Source organism: Mauremys mutica, chromosome 6 (genome assembly GCF_020497125.1).
Source record: "Mauremys mutica isolate MM-2020 ecotype Southern chromosome 6, ASM2049712v1, whole genome shotgun sequence".
In the NCBI taxonomy this organism is placed as follows: domain Eukaryota; kingdom Metazoa; phylum Chordata; order Testudines; family Geoemydidae; genus Mauremys; species Mauremys mutica.
This window is the reverse complement of record NC_059077.1, coordinates 107896441-107918778: the sequence shown is the minus strand read 5'-3', so window position 1 is coordinate 107918778 and position 22338 is coordinate 107896441. Positions and strand designations below refer to the sequence as shown.

Below are 22338 nucleotides of genomic sequence, written 5' to 3'. Positions count from 1 at the left end.
TATGATGTGGGTTTCCCTCAGTATCTCCTGTTGAAGCCATTCCACTCTGAATAAATAATGAAAGCAAGATGGGAGGGACAGAGCCAGGGTCTCCCACCTCCCAGGTGCGTGCCTTAACCACTGGGCTACGGAAAGCCACTGGGCCAGAAGGAGTGTGTCAGTTTAAGTGTTTATCCCCCATGGAACAGTCACTGGGCCAGAGGGAGACAGAATGACCACAACCACCACCATCTCCTCCAGCTGGATTTTGAATGCGACCCCTATCCGGTAGGCAGCCTCTGAGTATGTCTCCCAGATCAGGCTCCAGGCATCAGTTAGGGGGCCAAATACCTATCATCCCCCAGTTCGTGGATCGCTGTGTGGCTTAGGCAGGAGGTGTGTGTCTGGATGCCTAGGGAGAGAAGCAGGGTGCATGCCCAGTAGCAGCAACATAGGTGCCCAAGGTCCCTGAAAACCCTAGGTGCTGAATGAGTTTAGGCACCTACCGGATTCAGCGGGAGTTTGGTGGATTGCAGGGAAGCCAAAACTGGGACTTAGACCCCTGGGTCAGTGGTTTAGGTATCTGAATACCTCTGTGGGTCTGGGCCTACTTGCCTTATGCTCTCTTCTGTGAGCGAGCGAACAGGAATAGGGCAGAGAAGAATGGGAGGAACCCCAACTCCACCCCTCTTTCTTGTCAGCCAAAGTAGCTGCCTGGCACACTGGGAGAGTAAGGAGCTGCAAAATAAGGGGATGAATTAATTTAATGCCCTTCTCCTAAAGGACAGAGGGATAGAGGAAGCAAGGGAGAAATTGTGATGTGTCACGATTCATTCTCTAGCGTGCTCCGGGGGTGGGGCAGCCATATGCCGCCCCTTATTTGAAGCATCTTGTAAAGTTATAATCTAGCCCTTCATTATCATGAATGATCATGGAAAAGGTGAGCGAACACATTTTGTGCCTGGGCTAGAAAATTCTCATGACAATGAGGCAAGACTTCTTTCAGGGTATTCAGCCAAGACCTCTTGCCCACAATCTATGATTTGATTATGTCCCCAGAGGGCATAGGGCTAATTTGACCTATAATCCAATTTGTGTTTTGTAAAGTGTCTTCCATACAAATTATATCTCAAAATGCTTTGCAGAATTAAGTGACAATAGCAGAGGGAGAGAGAAATCAAGGGGTATAAGGCAAGAGAGAAATATAGGTTTTCAGAGAGATTGACTGGGCAAGAGGGGAACTAGAAAGGAAAGTGAACTTGCTACAGCACTAGGGAGGGGACTTAGAACATGCAATGAGAGGCTGGGATGCCAGCATTCTTTTCAGACTTCTTCCCTCGCTCCCTATGGGCCAGATCCTATGGGGCTCCCTACAGAGTAAGGGACCACTCAGGGTGAGGAAAAGTGTCAGATTCTCACCCTGCGTGACTGTAAGTCTTTTTAGACCCAAGTTTTAAGAAGCATCCACTGATCTTGGGTACTTCCATTTTTTAGGTGCCCAACTTGAGACTCCTAAAGCCTGATCTTCAGAAATGCTAAGCAATCCCAATGCAGACTGTAATCAGGAAATGAAGAGATGGTGTATCTACTGATAGAAAGGGGGAAACTGGCTCTTCCCCCATGCTGAGAGATTATTTAACAGATGGTAGTTCTTTAGTCCAGGGGTGGAAAACACCACCCATTTTTGAATTGTGTTTAGCCAGTCTCAACATCTTGAGTACATTTTTATGCATATTTCAACACATGCAGTGATAGATTCAGGCAGCAAGAAAATAATCAAGTTCAGCTTGAACTCACCAAATCACATCACTATGAGTGCCCTAAATTAAAAAGGTGTTTGTTACGGATTCCAGCCTCCCCACAGTCAAATCCTTTGCTCCTCCTGCATCTAAACCCCACCAAGTGCTAAATCCTAGAACCACTATTGAATGAAGCTATTTTGTGAGCGTACAAAGGGTATTTTGTTAAACCATTTAAGACATATTTTACAATAAATCTTTTCATTATCAGAGGCATTTTAAAAATGTTTCCCCGTTAGTCACAGTTTGCAGAGTCACTATGTACAGTATTACGTTTGGTAGCTGATGCACAAAACATTCATTTTTGATATTTAACCATTTTAAAACTGTTCTCCTTAGCCCCTTCAGGCAATGAAGGCTATGTAAACATCATTAGCCATAGCAGATATTTTCATATTTGGGGTTGTTTTAGTATGTAAAAGATTCCCTCTCAGAAAGGAAAATCATGTGAAAAAACATTACACCATAGGCACAGCTTCATTATATGAGTGCTTCTCTACACAGACTCTGAGATATTAAAAAATAAGGGGACAGACCTTCAGTTGTGTAAATTGTGATGTCAGTGGAGCTAGGACGATGTACACCAGCTGAGGATCTGCCCTGGGGAGTTCATTTATCAGACACACATGCAATGGCAGAAGACACTGCAGACCTACAGTACAACCTACTGAAGGCCCTGATCCTGAAAACAGATAGGCCAACACAGAGTCTTACATCGCCCCACTCCCATTGACCCTGCAGAGGCATAAGAGAGTTCAGTCAAGTACATCTGTTTGAAGACTTGGAGTTTACAAACTCTCTGCAGAAGCATGCAGCACTCAATCCCTGCCCCAAAGAGAATTAATGTAGTCCCAATTTACCTCTTTGCTGGGCTTTACCTCTAGCATTATCTTACATAACAAAACCTTCATCCTGAACTTCCTCCCCATGTTTGCCTGTCCCTAAGAGTTTCCCTACATAACTTCCTCTATTCCACCCCAGAGTTTGCTCTGCTCCAGGGGGTTATTCCAACTCCCTCATAGCCTGATCAGAGTTGACAAGATCCACCTGTTAGTAGGACTCATCCAAAATGCCTTTCTCTCTCTAAACAGAGCTCAAGCACCTGACATCAAGATAACAGAAGGGTCCTGCCTCCCCAGGCACAGTCTTGCAATGCATTAGCTGGTAGATATACTGAATGTGCTATGTGAAAAACTTGAACAGTTATGGAAATCCATAAAAAGGTTATTGGAATTTGCCAGGGTTTTTATTTTACATTGAGTATTCAGCCTTGCTAAATTTCCCCTGCAGGTTGAATTAGACACAGTATTCCCTCACCCCTCTCTGCCTTCAGTCCAGTCCAGTGCAGAAGGCACAGGAATAGGCATGGCAGCATGTATTTGATTTTTAACTCTGTCATTTAATTGCTGTAAAATGCTGAGAAAGACTCTGAACTTCCCAAAGCCTCATCCTCCCCATGTTACAGCTGGAGAAGCTACCTACCACCTTTGGAAAGCCCTTTGAGTCTATGCAAGGAAAAGCTCCAAGAAAGGGTTATTCATTATTCATCTTCACTTCCTGCCCTAAATGACTCTGTGGTGCTGCTTTGCACTGCTCAGTAGCTGCCAGCTTTCAGCCCACCTATTATTCCATTTTAGGGCTGAGTGAAGGGATCCCTACAGAGCTTGAAAAAATTAAACATAAACCTACTCACTAAAGGACTGAACCTATTAGCCAAAGGCTGATCCAAGAGAAGACAGCATTAAACCAGGCACCTTTTTACCCCTCCCAGTCAGAGGGATCCAGGGGGGAAATCTGGGTAGAAACCCATTCTCTCCCCTCCTGGCTGCTGTCTTACTATGACAATGTCCCTGATCACTACTGAGCCCTTTCCCCTCATCTCTCGTATCAGAGCTGACTCATGGGTGCCTGATAAATTTGTCCCCCACCCCTCCACCCCCAGTTGCTGTGAAGGAGGGGGAGCTTTGCAGTCTCCTTCCTCCCTTTCCCTAACTCATCTATTCATGGTTTCCTCCTGCTACAGGACAAAACTGTCTCTTTCCTTCCCCTTTTACTTGGGATGCCCCATTTCTCTTGTCCTTGCCAATGGAGAGCCTTATTCTCTTTTACTCCTCACTTGCACTACCTGAGGCTTAGGAGTTTCTCTGCTCCAGAACACTAGCAGACTCACATCTCTAGCACTAGAGAAAGGGCAAGAATGTCTGGGCTGCTGCTAGGCGATTAGGAGCCACAGTAGCTTGCTCAGAGGAATAGATCTGATTTTGATCATTTTCACAGCTACTTAGAAGGTGACTGGCAAAAGCAGCAGCGGAACTGATCAGTCTCACAAACTGCACTCTGTTAGCACTCACATCTCGGCCACAGTGTTTCCTACTTGCCACTAATTTGCTTTAATCCTTGCTTGTCCATCAGCTCATTAGGTTTGTAAAGCACTTCGAGATCCTTTGGGATAAAGCAGTTAACAGTCAGAGCTTAACAAAATCTATTCTAAAGTGTGGCTGATGTCACTGACCATTTTAAAAAGTGAAGTCAGTGAATAAAGCCAGGCCATCTATACTTTGATCACGGTTTAATCATCCTCTAAATTTAGTTAATAAGTAGAAGAATCATCAAAGGTTCTGAGATTAGTAGCTCATGTTTAAGGAGAGCACTTCTCATCATTTGTTATTCCAAACTGCTTCATAGGCAACAGGAGGGTGAGCTTTGGGGAGAGCGTGTAATGTTTCATATAGTTAACAATCATGGCTTTTATTTAGTAAACTTTAGATCAGACTCATGAAACGTTCTTTTAGTGCAATGAAATCAGGGGAAAGTTAGCAAATGTGGCATCTTGGCTGCATTGCAAGGTTTGTAATATTTATTTTGAAGCAACAGTCATGGGGTATATTTCAACTGTGCTTTAGCTGTTTGGATGCAACATTTCTCCAGGGGCCAGATGGCTCAAGAGCCACCTTCACCTCTAAACTACTAGTTTGAATCCATACCAGGCTGGCAGTGACCAAATGTTCCTCCCTACTGAGGGCTATTGGGAACCTCTGAAGTGAATTCATGGTTAACAAATAGGAGTCTATATCACACAAACAGCCCTATGGTGAAACCTATTTATTTGGCGGTGAAGCAAAGGACTGAATGTCCAATTCTGAACATTTTTCAGTGCTTCTTTCCTGCGAGGTAATGAGTGCACCCAATTTCAGTGGGAATGGAGGGCAGTCGGCTCATCACAGAATCAGGCTCTGAATGCACAGACAGTATTTGGTCTATTTGTGGGTAACACTGTGCCTAGTGACTATATATTTGGACCCACCAGATTTAAGCCACCCAGGTCTACTTCACTTCTCTACCCATTGACTTTAAAGTGAACCTGTCTCCTAGGTTATTCTCACCAGCTCCCATCTCTCGCAGTGTCATAGTCAGGGAGCATGTGACAAAAGGTGGAAAGTGTCCAAAATTTAGGACACTATTTTTTCTTATTGCAGAACGTACAGCTGATGAAATGAAGCATTATTGATGCAAATGATAACTACTTTGTGTTCAGATAAATAGATGTACATTACCAGCCTCCAGTTTCTAATCTATTCTTCTATTTTATCTTTCCTTCTATACATTTGCCCCAATATTTTTTTCTTAAAACCATTTTACTTTGTTTCCTTTTCTACCTCCATCCTTCCCATCTTTATTATATTACAACAGGTATCATCAGGTGGCGCTGTTACACAGTCTTCCATTTTCTTTTTCTTAACATGAGAGAGCAAATGTTCAGTCTCAGAGAGGGAGCCATGCAAGCAGTAGAATTGGCTCGCTTTATTGGTCTCTGATTAGAGTCAATTCTTGACGTCGAGTTGCTCTGTGAGAACCTGGCATTAATGTGTGGGCTGAGATTTCTGAAGGCGAGGAATGTCTGGATGTTTGTGACCATTCCTGGTCCAAGACTGGTTATGTGTGTAAACAAAATAAGATATACTAAGAATATTCCTAGATGCCATGTCACTGACTTCTCCTCTGCTAGGAAGCTGACCTGCAAGGCCTTGGACATCTGCCACTCAGCAGAGGGTTGACACTGGTTTCAGAATGGGACAATGGTGTCAGAAGGAGCAATGGTATTTTCTCAAGTTAATTTATTTTCTTTCACTCCCTTTTTCAATCTCTTCCCTTTAGCTCTTTTAATTGGCATTTCTTTGCCTATACTCTTATCCATGTACTTTACCACCTGTCTCTGTCCCTCTACTACTATCAGATTATCTTAAATTCCCCCAGCATCTTCAGAACCTCAGTGAGCAATTTTGGCTGGCACTCAACCAGAAAAAAACTGGCATTGGTCTCCATGAGACTCTGTTCTCTCTCCAATGGGACAGGCAGCTCATTGTGACTCTGAGCAACCAAAAGTACCATGAAAATTCTTCACAGCAAGCAAAGCTTGATTCTAACAGCCCTGATTAACCAGGCCATGCACCATATGCAATATTACTACTGTGCAAGACTCTGCAAATACTATAGTGGAAGTGAAGAAACCTTTCTCTGGGCTTGTCTACACTACAGGACTATTTCGAATCTACTTAAGTCGAATTTGTGGATTCGACCTTAATAAGTCGAATTTGTGTATCCATACTAAATACACAAATTCGAACTTCTTAGTCCACATTCACGGGGCCAGCTTCGACTTTGGAAGCGGTGCACTGTGGGAACCTATCCCACAGTTCCCGCACTCCCCGCTGCCCATTTGAATTGTGGGATTTCCCCCCAATGCATGCTGGGGGGAAAAATGTGTCGTCATTGAACCGTCAATCCCGCCCTCCCTGTCTTCCTTGAAAGCGCCGGCGGGAAATCTGTTCGCGCCCTTCTCTGGTCGGTTACAGCGTGGACGCCACAGCACTGCGAGCATGGAGCCCGCTGCGATCATCGCTGCACTTATGGCCGTTGTCAACTCCTCGCACATTATCGTCCACCTCTTCCACAGTCAGATGCTGAGAAACCGGGCGAGGAGGCTCCGGCAGCACGGTGAGGAGAGTGGCGCAGACCTCTCACAAAGCAGGGTACGCCGGGCAGTGGAGATCATGGTGGCAATGGGTCAAGTTCATGGTGTGGAACGGCGATTCTGGGCCCGGGAAACAAGCACAGACTGGTGGGACCGCATAGTGCTGCAGGTCTGGGATGACACAGAGTGGCTGCGAAACTTCAGGATGCGTAAGGGCACTTTCCTTGAACTGTGTGACTTGCTGTCCCCTGCCCTGAAGCGCCAGGACACAAGGATGCGAGCAGCCCTGACTGTGCAGAAGCGAGTGGCCATAGCCCTCTGGAAACTTGCCACGCCAGACAGCTACCGGTCAGTAGCGAACCACTTTGGCGTGGGCAAATCTACCGTGGGGATTGCTGTCATTCAAGTAGCCCACGCAATCGTTGAGCAACTGCTCTCAAAGGTAGTGACTGTCGGAAATGTCCAGGCCATCATAGATGGCTTCGCCGCGATGGGATTCCCAAACTGCGGTGGGGCTATAGATGGGACTCACATCCCTATCCTGGCACCAGCCCACCAGGCCAGCGAGTACATTAACCGAAAGGGCTACTTTTCAATGGTGCTGCAAGCTGTGGTGGACCATAGGGGACGTTTTACCAACATCAACGTCGGGTGGGCGGGCAAGGTTCATGATGCGCGTGTGTTCAGGAACTCTGGTCTGTTTATACGCCTCCAGGCAGGCACTTTCTTCCCGGACCACAAAATAACGGTTGGGGATGTGCAGATGCCTACAGTGATCCTCGGGGACCCGGCCTACCCGCTAATGCCCTGGCTCATGAAGCCCTATACAGGCGCCTTGGACACTGAAAAGGAACTCTTCAACTACCGGCTGAGCAAGTGCAGAATGGTGGTGGAGTGTGCTTTCGGACGTCTCAAGGGGAGATGGCGGACCTTACTGACTCGCTCGGACATCAGCGAAAAGAATATCCCCGTAGTTATTGCTGCTTGCTGTGTGCTCCACAATCTCTGTGAGAGCAAGGGCGAGACCTTTTTGGCCGCTTGGGAGGTTGAGGCAAATCGCCTGGCTGCTGTTTACGATCAGCCAGACACCCGTGCTGAGAGAATATCCCAGCGGGAAGCGATATGCATCAGGGAGGCTTTGAAAGCGAGTTTCCTCGCAGAGCAGGGTAACCTGTGACTGTCCACTTGATTTTAAGAGAGCCTGATCATAAACCAAGTTTTCCCCACTTCCCAAGGACGTTTTAAAACTAAGGACATGTTTTAGTAATTAATAATAAATCTTTCGTTGACTTTGCATTTCTGTTTATTCGTTGAAACATGGAAGCATTCTGTGCTGGTTAAGGTGTGCACTGATGGGTGGGTTTGCAGGAAGGGGCGAGGGGTGCTGTCCTTGGATAGGGGTTACCATGACGGCTGTGGGTTTGGGCGTTGGAAGGGGGGAGGGGTGTGGGGGAAGGGTGAGTATCTGCCCCTGGATGAGGTCTCTTTTTGGGGCTCGTGGCACCGGGGAGGATCGTGACTACGGTCCAAATGCATGTGAAGGGAAGCCTGCCTTTACATTCGGGGATGTCAGGCACCAGGACCCTGCACAAGCATACACATCAAGGAAAGACCCGGGGCAGCATACACCACACAGACTGTCCCTGGTGCCTAGTGACTGCAGTCTGTGTGTGCCCTGCAGTTGACCCTGCAGCCAAGTCTGTAGCATGGCACTGTGGGCTATGCAGTGACATTACAATCCCCCCCACAGAACAACAGAAAGTCTTCTGACACCAGAAACGTGACGGAAACAGTCAGTAACACCAAACCGCTTTTAATAATGTAATACACAGTGGGGGGTTTGAACTTGGAGTTGGGACTGGTTGATGCTGTAAAGAAAGAGCTTGTACAAATTTACAGCGCGACAGTTGTCTCTAACATTATCGGTGTGCTGCGGTGCAGGGACAGTTCTCACGGCCCCTACCGCCCCTCCGTCTTGTCACTTTGGGTGAGGGGGGGACAGGACTTCTTGGCGTTGGAGGGCGGTTGCAGATGCACTGCAGGGGGGCTCTCTCCTCCTGACTGCGGTCTTGCAGAACATCTACAAGGCGCCGGAGCGTCTCCGTTTGCTCCCTCATTAGACCAAGCAGCGTTTGAGTCGCCTGCTGGTCTTCCTGCCGCCACCTATCCTCCCGTTCCAGGTGTGTGCGATGCTGCTGACACAGGCTCTCCCTCGACTGTCTCTGCTCTGCCGCCTCCGCTCTGGAGCTGGCCATCAGTTCCTGGAACATGTCGTCCCTTGTCTTTTTCTTTCGGCGTCTAATCCGAGCCAGCCTCTGCGAGGGGGATGGCGGGGCAGTCCGGGAAGGAGCCGAAGCTGTGTGATGTGAAAAAGTAGGTGATTTCCTTGAACACATACATGTTTGCCAACAGTAAACACAGTCTAGTCAGTTTCAGTTAACAAGACCAAAGAGGGAACCAAGTCTCAGGAGATCTCAGAACTAGTCCGAGATTTCGGAATACGCTCTCATTGGCGGCGCCATTGCACTGGAGAGCGCACAAGCGAGGAAAGATAGCTGCATCCCTCTTGCACAAAGTCCTGGTAAGCCTTACAGTACATACTGCTTATCAGTTACTGGTTAGCTGTGCTCTCCTGCTAAAGGCAATGTGCAAAGCAGAAAGGATAAGCCTTTAGCAGCCCCTCCCGCCAGCGCACGGGAACGATCAATGCATGCTTGTTCTCTGTGGACTCTCGCACGTGGCTGTTAGGCGAGGGTCATTGTTATGCAACCTAATTGTAAACCATTAACAATAGTAACACTACACTAATTGCCCTACTTAGATGCAGTATTTGCAGACCGAGATCACCCTGAGGCGGGTCACTCGTGCCCAGAAAGACCGCATGTTACGGGACGCACTGCACAGACCAGGACCATATGCAGCAATGCTAGTAGAGGCGATGGTTCCACTCTATATTCGGATGTCCTGGCGTGGAAGAGTCTGCTTCCACGGAGCGCCCAACAAGCGACCTCTTCCGACGAACCTCATGCGGAGGCTTTGCGAGGAACTGAATGACACCTTCGTAGAAATGTCGCTAGAGGACTATTTTTCTATCCCCATTTGTGTGGACCTTCTCTTTATATAGTTTAATATATATTATAGTTTAATATTTAGAATGTTTTAATTTGTAAATATTTAGAATTTCTTAAAGTCCATTTGTGTGGACCTTCTCTTCATATAATTTAATATATATTATAGTTTAATATTTAGAATTTTGTAAATACTGTTTCTATTTTTTCTATAACAATGTTATAAAAAATAAATGTTTATACGTGTGTTGCACTTACCGCCTGATCCTTCCCCTGATTCCGAGTCCTGGTTAACGGGCGGGGAGGGTTGGTAGGGGATCTCTGTGAGGGTGATGAAGAGATCCTGGCTGTCAGGGAAAGCGGGAGTGGGTTCCATGTCGCCTGCGCCGTCCTCTAAAGACCCTTCCTCATCTTCCCCATCGGCGAACAGGGAGGGGGAACTGTCCCGGTACACTATTCCGTCCTCGGAGTCCACCGTCACTGGTGGGGCACTGGTGGCAGACCCACCTAGAATGGCATGCAGTGCCTCGTAGAAGCGGCATGTCTGGGGCTGGGCTCCGGAGCGTCCGTTTGCCGCTCTGACTTTTTGATACCCTTGTCTTAGGTCCTTCACTTTCACGCGGCACTGCATCGCATCCCGGCTGTATCCTTTGTCTTTCATGGCTTTAGAGACCTTCTCGAAGGTCTTCGCGTTCCGCTTGTTGGAGCGCAGCTCCGAGAGCACAGACTCCTCGCCCCACACAGCGATCAGATCCTGGACTTCCCGGTCAGTCCATGCTGGGGACCTCTTTCTAGTCTGGGATTGCCCGGACTCCTCTGCTGGAGAGCTCTGCATCGTTGCAGGTGCTGCGGAGCTCGCCCCGATGTGCAACCAGAACGTCAGATTCAAACCGCCCAGACAGGAAAATGAATTCAAATTTTCGCGGGTCATTTCCTGTGTGGCTGGCCAGAGAATCCAAGCTCGGACTGCTGTCCAGAGCGTCAACAGAGTGGTGCACTGTGGGATAGCTCCCGGAGCTGCTAAGTTCGATTAGCATCCACACCAAGCCTAATTCGAGCTAGCAAGTGCGAATTTAGCGTTACTCCACCTGCCGGGGTGGAGTACCAAATTCGAACTAAAGAGCCCTCTAGTTCGAATTAAATGGCTTCCTGGTGTGGACGGTTGAGCGGTTAGTTCGAATTAACGCTGATAAATTCGAATTAAAGTCCTAGTGTAGACCAGGCCTCTGTCTTCTACACTACATGGTATAAACTCCAAAAACTCTTTATGTTGCATTTAGTCAAAGTCAGCCCAAGACTCCCCCCACTGACTTTAGCCACCTATTCTGTTTCATTTGTGGGACGTCATCTGTAAGCTATAACCACCAGCGAAATGGAAGAAACAGATAAGTCTCTTAGGGGCTATCATAATGATTGTAATAAATTCTTGACTTAAATAAAGTCTTACCAAACTGAAGAGAGAGAGGGATCAGTTGGCTGAGCAGCATTGCTCAAAGCTATCTGAAAGTGCTTTAATTCCACAACCCCACGACTGCATGAGAACATAATTCTTCCCACCCGCTATTTACAGTTTCAGAAAGATGTGTTTTATGGATCTACTGTGACAGTAGTTCTGCCTGCATGTCCATTCTCACAGGTGCTTCATCGTGTATTCAAGGACCACTGTAATGGCAGCAGGGAGAACTTCTCTCATGATAGATCCTGGGGGAAATGTCATTCAAAGAAACCAGCTTTATCATTAAAAAAAAATCCTTTACCCTTTGCTCTCTGTTCTATGTTGCCCCATTCATCATGACAAGTCCTGGAAGAACATGGTGGCCCCAGTTTCATCTTGAATGTGTGATCTTGTGAACCTGCTATAAATAGGTCTACATTCGGGTGTCAGCAAGCCCTGCCACATTGCTTATCTCATACAAAAATTGAAAGAGTAACTGTAAAAAAAAACAAAAAACCCTAGGCAGTAATAGTTAAAGGGAAGGAGGAAATCCATGTTTGCAAAGATGATCTTTCTTTTCAAGCAACATAAACTAGACAATCCTGTTAAATGTCAGACCCATTAACACAGAGAAGGAACTATGCTGTATGCAAACAGAGAAGCTATCTATGTTATCAGATGAATAATAAAACAAAAACACTTTGCACTTAGAGCCCCTGTCCAAGGATATCCAAGCACAGTAAAAACCTTAGTGAACTCAGCCTCTCAGCACTGACAGTTTTACCAAGTCTTCCAAGGTCCCACAGCTGGTGAACAGACTGAAGGTCAGGATGTCTGGATTCTTTTTTGCTGTAATCACCAGTCTTCAAATTTATTCAATTTTTTGTGTGCCCCGGAAAGGATTCTTACATACTTTGTATTCACCAGAAAGGCCAGCAGGCACAAAGTAAATCAACAACTTCTCAATGGTCCGTTGTGCCAGGTGTTAACTTTCACTAAACCTACTGCACCAAATGGAAAGTATTGTAAGTCAGCAAAAAAAAGTACCATTATCTCCTCTAGGTGGTGCACTCACCCCTCTTAAAATGTAGACGCCATCTGAAAGCCACTGCAAGACTTACGTTGTTGAGCTTACAATTTGCAGATCCTGTACAAAGAATTTGCAATAGAAATAAAACGTGCCAAGAACTTATTTCAACCAACGTGTAGTTGTATTTGTTGGCTCTGTTTTCCCAGAATAATGTGAGGAACACAGCAGGACATTGCAGTTTTAGTCCCAGATAAGGCCCTGTTAAAAGAGTGAAGGTCATCAATCCCCAGAGCAAACTTTTAAAAACACATGAAATCTTCAGAAACTTACTTTACAAAGTCAGGAAGTGATTAGGGTATGATCTGACTTTTTTAAAAGAAACCTTAAAACATAAGAACAACAGTTGTGGTACCCTAGAAACCCTTAACTCTGCCCACTCTAGCAGGATTAGAAATCTTATTTATCCACACCAAACATCAACATTGACACTAGGAGTCACATATTCTGCTATGCAGAGCATACTGAACATGGTAATTCATGCAAAATTTACCTACTACGTCTCTGCAACCTGCACAGTCACAGGTTAATTCAACTCCTTCAATTCAGCCTCTGTGCAAAAGACACCGGCATCTCATCACTTGCATTTATGATCCACAGAAAAGATTGATTCATCACGAGAGCTGGGCAAAAACTTTTCAGATAATAGTTTGTATGAGGAAAAATACAGTGTTGGTCAACCCAAAACTATTTGACACACATAGTTTTGGCCATTATAAAATGGCCGGAGGCAGTGGAGGTGGAGGGAATGATGGTGGTTCAGCTGTACCATTCCCTTCTTCTCTCAGAACCTTAACCCAGTGGTTAGAGCATTCACCTAGGATGTAGGAGATCCAGCTTTGAGTTCTGCCTCTGTAACGGATCCAAAATGGATTTTTTTTTAATTCACCACAAATTTTAAAAGATTCAAGTTGACCAGAACCTAAATGTTTTTCAATTTTTCAGAATTGCCACCAAACCCAAAAGTCAGTTATTTGCCCAGCTCCATCCATTAAACACCCCACCTTTCCAATACACCTGCCTCACGGCAGCCATGTTAAACATTGTAACCTTTTCTTAGTCACACTGTTCATTGCTGTGTATTTCTGGACTTAGTTCATAACTTGTCATTAGCATGGAAGATGTTAAAGATATCGGGATAGGCTGGAGGGGAGTATAGGCAAATGGCCAAAGTACATTTAGTGTAAGAGGTCCCTATCTCCCTATGTTATGGGTTTGTATAGTGCCTAGCACAAGGGGGCCCAACCTGTTAATATTAAATAATAATACCCAGCTTCATGATGTCCAGTAGCTGTGATACAGTAACACCTGTCCAAGATGTATGTCTTACATGGGAGCTGCAGTGAGCAGTAGGGATACAGGGGCAAAGTTAAGGTTATATGGGATAACTCTCTGTGGTTATCCATGTATTCCAAGACTTCTTGTTTTAAAATTTCTGGCTGTAACTCGCCATTTCCTGGCCTTTCTAAGTTTGTTTTTGAAAACTAAGTAGGATGGTTAGAAACATTGTCCATTTTTCCAAGGGCACAAAAAATGTTATGATTGACATAACAAATGGAGGAAATCATACACCTCTCTATTCTGCCTTAGAAATCTGAAACCTCCCTTGGCCAACTATATCCAGTTGCTTGAAGGTCACAACACCAGCCAGCAGCAGCATCCTGGAGGCAGCAACCCCCACAATTCCCTGCCTGTGGAGTACATAGCTAGGTCTATGTAGGAAAGATGTTATGATTCTGCCTTCTTCCTGCCTGTCTGGGAGTCAATGGTTGTTACAAAATGAGAACACACTGAACAGTCTGATGCAGGAGAAAATAAGATCTTAGTCTTCAGTATTGCTGGCACATCACAGTAGATAAAAACCTTTCCTGAGCACATGTACCAAATTGTGGCTACAGAAACACACATCGTTATTAATGGGAACAAACCTAGGACCTTCACTACTTACACCACCAATCCATAGGAGAGCTCCTTGGCTATGAAATTGTTTTATAGTTGTTGGGACCAGTCACTAGAGGGAGTCATGATCAGACAGATGCACTAAATCAGTGTATGACTACACACAGTTTAGTAGTTGTACTGAGCAATGCAGCAATTATCAATTATTAAAATCAAAGCTTGATTTAAGGGACTTAACTTTTTAATGCATTTGGAATAATCATGATAATACTTCACATTCTATAGCTCCAGAGATTTCAAAGCACTTTGTAATCATTAATATCTTAATCTTAGTCTTGTGGTAAGGGATAAAAAGGGATCTCGTCACTCACTAATTTAAGGTAGAATGCCGCCAGCTGTGTGGAACACAGTGAGTTTAGCAGTACATAGCAACACTCCAAAACAATTTATGACAGGAAATGATTAAAAATATTGTATTCAATTGAAACGGCAGGGAAATTTAATGAAACCTAATATAGTTAGCTGAGTTAGAATGTGGCCAGCACAACAACACTGCTCACATAAAAAGTGACATGACATTTCCAATAACCTCAATCAGCTTGTTTCACATATCATCCAGTAGGTAGCTCCTCCTGCATCACCGTACTTTTAATAGTGTCTTGGGAAACTGGTTCAATTCTGACACAGAGAGGAAGAGTGTCTTCCCTTGACTCACCAACACCTTTTCCTGCAGTATTTCAGTGGTCCTTGGAGATCTCCCATTCAAGTACTGGCCCACCCTAATCTTGGTTATCTACGATGGCATTACAACACATGCTGCTATAGCAAAGACCATTACCCCATAAGGCTGTACCCCATAAGACTTCACAGGAATATGCTTATGAATGTATATATGATATAACTGGAATATGTTTTATGCTACAGATGCCATGTAACATATCGATGTAAAGGTTATGACCTACTGAATACATTCTTCCTATTTGTATGCATGTATCCTTTTTGTACTTGAAGTTAGGAATATTCGCTGTATACTTGCGTGATTTCTAAGTAGCCTTAATAAAGCATTTGGTCAGATTCCTGAGAAAGGGATATGCAAATTAAGTGCCCAGTCAAGAACCACTTAAGCCAACAATGAACTCGAAGACGCCAATCCACATCGGAGCTGTCCCAGGAATGTGGCTTGGCTGGTAAGAAATTCAGTCATGCACGGACATGTGACTTGCCAATGTGACTCCAAAACTCCATCTTGGAGATAGACTTTGCATAGGAGAGAGGAGGGGGTCTCCACCCACAAGAGAAAGTCTACTTAAACCCGTGGGAGACCCCTCCATTTTGTCTTCAGCTGGCTAAAGAGATAGCCTCTCCACCCCCAAGGATACCTGAACGAGACTGGAACAAAGGACAGTAACTATAGGGGGTGTGAGTGATTGCTGGACCCAGACTAGAAGGGGACTTGTCTGTAAAAGGAAGCTTACTGGTGAGGTTTTATCTGTATTCAGTTTTCTTAGACATAGACTTGCATGTTCTATTTTATTTTACTTGGTAATTCACTTTGTTCTGTCTGTTACTACTTGGAACCACTTAAATCCTACTTTCTGTATTTAATAAAATCACTTTTTACTTATTAATTAACCCAGAGTATGTATTAATGCCAGGGGAGGGGGGCAAACAGCTGTGCATATCTCTCAATCAGTGTAATAGAGAACGAACAATTTATGAGTTTACCCTGTGTAAGCAGGGTAAAATGAATTTATTTGGGGTTTAGACCCCACTGGGAGTTGGGTATCTGAGGGTTAAAGACAGGAACACTTCTCTCAAATTGCTTTCAGCTAAGTCTGCAGCTCTGGGGCACATGTTCAGACCCTGGGTCTGTGTTGGAGCAGACTGGCGTGTCTGGCTCAACAAAACAGGGTGCTGGAGTCCGAATCTGGCAGGGAAAGTAGGGGGCAGAAGTAGTCTTTGGCACATCAGTTGGCAGTTCCCAAGGGGGTTTTTGTGATTCAACCTGTCACAATCATAACTGGCAACATGAAACGATTACCAGAGTAAGTCTGGTGTCTCACCACCTTCTACTGTGTGGTTGACTAATTATATCATTATTGTAATTTTGTTATATTATTTATATTGGGCACCTCATTTATTTGTATTTATTCTGACATTTATTAAGTTTCACATTGGTACAAACTCAGAGAGTTAAAATGTCTGTATACTAAACCACATTTTATTGCATGGTTAGGTTTGATTTATTTCAGGCTGCTCTGGCCTCTAGAAACAACCATGTTCGGGGGACCTGCCTACAACACAATGGTCCCTTGACACCATTAAAACACCCAGCTGTCTTGCATTGGAGACTGTGCACTATGTGTTAACTGTGTCCCAGAACTGTGCTAAGGCTTTGGTCTTGGTCACCAAGCAGGAGTCAGGGACACAGTTAACATTCATCCCCATCCACTGTAGGATTAAATTATGTTTTGAACACATGAGTTCTGCTGTAGTGGGGCTGGGTCACCCAACACAGCTATTCCTATAATGAAGATACCACAATAATGCAATACTTGGCTGAGTACAGAACTGAGTAAATCCTGCACATATAATATTAATTCAATATTTTTAAATTAATTTACTTCACCTGTGCTGGCAATGTAACTATTCTAGGGAACATGTTTACTAGCAAGTAGGTTGTGTCAAAACAGTGCATTTTAAGTGAATACAGCAGAATATTCGTAGAAAACTAATTTCAGGCTCAAACTCTTGACTGATCTCACTAGAAACCTGATTCAAAGGCCTTGTCCACACACAATTCTGAACCAGTCTAACTGACTAGATTTAAAAGCAGATGCTTATTTAACTAGTGCAAGTTTGTTTGCAGACAAGGCCTTAGAGTTGCACTCATCCAATCAGGGAACAGAAACATGTCATTCTGAACTGCAAACAACACGTTTGCAGTTCAAAATGCCATTTTGAATTGCAAATATTGAATACTCATAGCATAGACTATTGACTATACTAAGCAACTCTCCCTGTGAACAGTAGGAGCAATCCATAGGCTTTATGTTTGCATAAAACACTTGAAGCATTTTGAACAAACAAAGGCTTGTGGAAAATGTGATCTGTTCACGGACAATTCACAAACCGTAAAAATGGGCAACATTTTTTCACCTATGTTGCCAGAGTTGCACTTGTAATGGAATTTAGTGCTCTTGGAAGGCTTGTGGGTATTGTGCATTTTTGGTGCACAGCAAAGAAGAAACAAACCAGAGACAATCGTCCTGCCTCCAGTTAAAGGTGCACAGCAGCACATACATTTTAAACAAGCAGTCCTTGAATAAGCAGGATCAAAACTAGTGAATGGTTCAAAGGTCAAACTCAGATACTCACTGACTGGGCTGCATGCAGAAATGAAACTAAAACTCTACACACAGCAACACCTTCTCTTCTATAGCAGAGAACCCTACACCCAGGCCTTCCTATTCTCTGACTTTTGGCTGACAACTCAGGCCTCTGCCAAGTTCCTTCAGCCATACTCCTCCCTATTTCTGCCTTTCAGCTACACCAAAGAAGCTTTACAAGTGAAGAACAAATAGAAAAAGATTAAGTTCATGCCATTTTTGCTTCTTTACAATACCTAAAAAGCAGCCTAAAGGGTGTTGCATCTCTCTCCCACCCCACAAAAAAAGTGCTTAACAAAAGTTACAAAAGGCTCTATGGCATTTGGAAACCTAGTAAAATTATGTCTTGTCAAGGGGCAAAGAACTAAGTTCAGCAATTGGAAGGGGTAGGGAGTTCTAGTCAGACGGTTCAAAACTTTGGTCTTTTACTAACATTTATTGAACTCCAATGGCCAGTGAATACATAGGAGAAAGGATGTCTTTGTTAAAGTTTAAACATTGCCCCCCATACACGCCACCATCTCAATTAACAGTGTGCTTTCCTTAAATCTCCAGCTCCTGGATCCATCTGATTATATCAGAATCTCAGCTTTTATGTTTAAAATATGTTTCTAGCCCTTCTGGTTATAGAGAAAAGCTTGAAAACATGACCCCTAATGGCTACAACTATCAGAAGACAAATGAAGGCCCCCCCCCAAAGTTATTGGTGGTTTTAAATGTGGTGAGTTAAGCCAATCCCATGATTTTGAAGCCTAATTCATTATTTTTCAACATGTGGCTTTGACAATACCTGCACTCACAAGCTACATTGCCTAAAATCATCAAGGACTCCTCCAGCAAGCCATGGAACACAAGATTTGACATTCCTGATTATTGATTTCCAAAGCCATTAATAAGAAGGGTGGTGGGGTGTGGGGAATTCTGGTGCTTTCCTCCTTCCCACAAATCATCATCAGGAAGCAATAAAGGGCACAAACCTAATCTAATCGTACCCTTTTCAGGAGAACTTTTCAAAAAGTCTTGGATTCCTGATGGACACCAGGGGTACTCAAAAGTGTAGCGGGCTCCTGACGCCTCTCCTCAACCAGTAGCCCCAGGGCCATCTTTAGGCTTATGCATCATACACGGCTGCGTAGGGCACCTGAAAATTTGGGGCACCATTCCCGTTGCTGGCCGCAGCTGGAATCCTCTCTTCTCCAGCCCCTCCCCCTTGCTGGGCCAGCAGGCTTCTCCTCACTCCCGCCGGCCAGCTGAGGGCTCCAGCCTCTGGCTCTGCCACCCCAGCCCCGGGGAGTCCAGAGTGGTGCAGCCGGTCACTGGTGGCATGGCAGCCTGGGCCACCACCGCCTGGAGTGGAGTCCCCCCCTGGACTCTGCCTGCCTGCACTGCTCAGGGCCAGGCCGGGGCCAGAACAGGAAGTGTGAAACTTCCACGTGAGTCAGCGCAGGGGGGGGAACAAAGCCGACGGGGGGGGTGGCTTAAAGTGACAGTCTCTCACACTTCCCTAACACACACACACACACACAGACTGGTTCTTACACCCATATACACTCTGACTCTCACGAATCACAGTCCCCCAATACAGATTGTCACACACAGTCTCACACTTCCCAACACACAATCTATCACACAGTCCCCCAACACACAATCACACACACAAACACTTGCTCTCTCTCTGGCTCTCTCACACACACTGGCGCTCTCTCTCTCTCTCTCTCTCTCTCACACACACACACACACACACACACGTATCATTGTTGTTGTTATTACTACTCAGTACTTCCTGTCAAAATGCTCATGGTGAGCCAGGAGTGGCCAGGGGCTGCAGGAGGGCCATTGGCTCTGGCAAGATGCAGCCCCCATGTAACAGCAGGAAACTTGCTTTGAGCCACTGCCGCAGCATCTGCTGCTGCTGCATATGAAGCTTGGTATGTGTCAGCAATGGGGGCGGGGGTTCTGGGGGTCCGGGGGCAGGCGTGGTGGCTGTGCCCCCTCAACACACTGGGGTCAGCAGCGCTGGCTGGGGACCGCCTCCAGTGGAGCATAGGGGCACCAGTTTAAAAATACTGCATAAGGCCCCATAAATCCTAAGGATGGCTCTTAGTAGCCCAATGTGCTAGGGCAAAATTTAGGATCACTCACTTCTTTGTGTAATGCTCTTTTTGTAGTCAATTAAAAATTTGCCTAAACAAGGACTGAAGAACTAGGCACAACGTGACTAGCCCATGATACTGGTGGATTGGCAGGCTAAACTCCCATTAAGTTCAATGGTGCCAAGATTCCACTCCCAATTTTTTTTTTTTAAGTGTAGGGATAAAGTTTAAAACTTTGTTCATTTTAGCCATAGGAGTAATCCTTACTCATGTAAACACAATTGGATCCAGTACCATTAGAAAATGTCTTTTTCCTCCTACATAATTTTATGAATTATGACAGTAAAATTGGAATATAAAATGGGTCTAAAGATTCACAGTAGTTCTGTACACATATGTAATCTATAGTTAGAAAGTCAATAGCTTTTTGGTTGAATAAAACACAGCTGTGCAATTACACTATAACAACTTGTTTATCAGAAGTAATCAGTCACCATATGGTTGAACACCCAATACACTTTGACCCATTCATTATAATCTAAATGGAAGAGTATTACAATGCCATTACCAGTATATATGTGGGTACAATGGATTCTACACTAACTAAGAGACCTGTTCTTAGGAGTAAGTCTTTTCAGATGAGAAAATTTGAAGACAGTGACATGTCTGGTGGCTATAGAAATGACTCCGCAGTTGACAAATAAGGAGTATCATTTGGCTACCCAGATTGAGTGCGATCTGGTTCATCCAACTGCTTTAGAACATTCCAATGGTCTAGAAATGCAAACTTGGAAATCACAAGCACAAAAATCCACGTTTAGGTAGGACCAAACATGCACAGAACTCTTCATAGATTAGCTAATAAGTCCTCCCCAATAGCTCTGGGAAGTATTAACAACACTTTTCACATGGGGAAAGTGAGGCAGAAAGACAAAGTGATTTTCCCAAGGCCACGCAGCAAATCATTAGCAGGGCCAGGATTCAAAAAGCTCCTGACTCCCAATCTTGCACTTATTCTTCCAGCCCACTCTGCCCACAGATGTCATGAAAACAAACAGAGCATTAATTCAGAAAAGACAGCAACGAGACTTTTCAAACTGGAAAACTTATTGTTGTTCCAAGTTCTGAATCCATCTCCTCTTCTGGAGTTAACTAAACCTTGGGATTTGAAGGCTTTTCTGTCACTGGAAAGTGATTATACAACAAATTATAAAGGTCATTCCTAATACAGTGGTTCACCAAACTGTCCATCCCAAAAACCACATGGAAGAGAAAGATCATCTCACTGGACCTCCTATGGTCCATGAAGACCTTCCTGGTGCTCACCATAATTAAATATTTTGAGACCCTAGGAGTAGCAGGTTAGGGTGGGTTAGAGGGAGGCAATCTGTTGTCCACAGTTTGAGAATCACTATCCTAATATGATAGCCTGTTTTACAGCTATCTGACACATGAAAGGCACTGGTTACTTGTATGAACGCCCCTTTCTGAATGTTCCCTATATTTCCTGCAGTAGCCCGTTAAACTCTACTGGGAGAAAGTTTAGCTTAACAATTTAAAGAATATTAATTCAGCCTCTGACACAGGAACCCTAGTTGGGGCCAAGTTTTCAGCAAGCCTCCTTAATTACACTGGCATATGCAAAATAAGTAATTGTGCCCACAGATAGCCCATTTACACATGCAGCTAAGGCAAATGCCCATAAAGTTAGTAGAGCTGCCTGTGCATATGCAAGGTTTCACATGTGCACACAGTTAACAATGTCAGCTGAAAATTTAGCCTTTAATTTCCATAGTTACATAAACACCATTTCACAATGGCCATGGCTAATGTAGTTTCAGTTTCTGCTTGTACTTTCAGGCAAAAACAGACACTTTATGGCCTTATCATTAAGCTCCTCCACTGTCTGTTCATATATCTATTTTGGACCATGAAAAAGAAAGTTTACTCACCAGTAATCCAGTGTGTCATGTTCTTCCCTTCTCCCCTACACTCCAACAGCCTTGAATATCAGTGTTATGGTACCAATCAGGAAACAGGAATCAAAATTTGCCAATCAACAGCAGCGTTTAGACCCTCATCTGCCCTCTTTCCTTTTTCCAGAGAAGGAGAGTAGAATAAGTAAAAAGAACAGACAACATACTCCAAGCAAAACCCACTATGGGATTTAGGTTGGAAGGAGAGCAAGCTGTGACAAACAGGATTACTGTGATTAATCATCCCCTGATGTACAGCTCTTTTCTACCTGGCAACAGCCTTGACTGTCAATGCAAACAGCAGAAACTCCAGGAGGAGGACTGACTTGTAACGGAGCTTAGAGAACTGCTCTTCCAAATTCAGAACCTCCTATAGATGTCAGATCCAGCTGACGCTGGCAGATGAATATTAGAGGTGCACCAGGTGGCTCCCTTACAAACAGAGGCAGAGAGTGCAAGCCCCTCAGACTGACATAACGTAGGAAGAATGACATTTAACACATTTTGGAAACAGCCAATAGCAGCATTGTGTTATTGTGATATTTGGCATTTTTCTTAAAATCCCAGTTCCTGCTTATCTCACACAAGGATCTCAGCTTCCATTTTCTTAGCTCACATTAATTAGCATCTGTTTTATGCCT

At 44.6% G+C, this 22338-nt stretch overlaps 1 long non-coding RNA gene across 1 annotated transcript in view; it reads right to left on the bottom strand.

The window, feature by feature from the left end:
• Positions 1 to 22104, bottom strand: part of LOC123372728 — a 46997-nt gene extending 24893 nt beyond the window's left edge. Inside the window, exons 1-2 of the long non-coding RNA XR_006580425.1 lie at positions 21967 to 22104; positions 21674 to 21814 (exon numbers count right to left, since the gene is read on the bottom strand). This is a non-coding gene — a long non-coding RNA (uncharacterized LOC123372728). The remainder of the gene's footprint in view (positions 1 to 21673; positions 21815 to 21966) is intronic.
• Between the last annotated feature and the right edge of the window lie 234 nt (positions 22105 to 22338).